Source organism: Crocuta crocuta, unplaced genomic scaffold, assembly GCF_008692635.1.
Source record: "Crocuta crocuta isolate KB4526 unplaced genomic scaffold, BGI_CrCroc_1.0 scaffold157, whole genome shotgun sequence".
NCBI lineage: Eukaryota > Metazoa > Chordata > Mammalia > Carnivora > Hyaenidae > Crocuta > Crocuta crocuta.
In genome coordinates this window covers 79150-79844 of record NW_027531872.1, presented here as the reverse complement: position 1 = coordinate 79844, position 695 = coordinate 79150, and positions in this window count along the sequence as shown.

Here is a 695-nt window from a genome sequence, read left to right as displayed (position 1 = left end):
CCCGCTGCTCCCCTCCCCACTCCGGCCTCCCCAGCGGTGCCCTCGGAGTCCCTGTGAGGGAAGCAGGGTGCCGGGTGGGAGGCTGTCTGGGCAGCGGGCTGGTGAGCAGGTGACCGGGCGCAGCAGTGCTGGGGGCCGGGGGACAGCGTCGGGCCCGGGAGCCCTCGCCCGCCCGCCCTCACCGAGCNGGGGGGAGACATGGGCCATGTGGGGTGTGCCGCCGTCACTGTCGGTGCTGAAGCTGCCACAGGCACAGGGGCCCGGACACCGGGGAGCCCTCGTCTGCAGAGTGGGGGACCCCAGGTGGCCCCCCTCAGGGACGCAAGATGGCTGCCAAGACCCAGGCATCAGGACGCATCCAGACATGGCAGCAGCCGGGAGAAGAAGAGAAGCAGAGAGACCACCTCCTCCCGTCTCCTTCCAAGGACTAAAGACGTCTTCCCTGAAGGATCGCCAGCTGACGGCTCCCTTCGTGTCCACAGCTGGGGCTGGTCTCCCGGCCCCCCCTGCCCCGGGGCTGGTGAAGGCGACGGGAGGCTCAGGCCCACGTGCGGCAATGCTCACCGTCCAGGGCAGGTCAGGGTGTCAACACGCTCGGCTCTTTCAGATCCAGATAGAAAGGTCTCAGTCCCTGCCCAGCTGGTTTTCTCTGCGATGCTGGAACTTTCTGCCCTTTGCCCACCTCGGATGCCCTG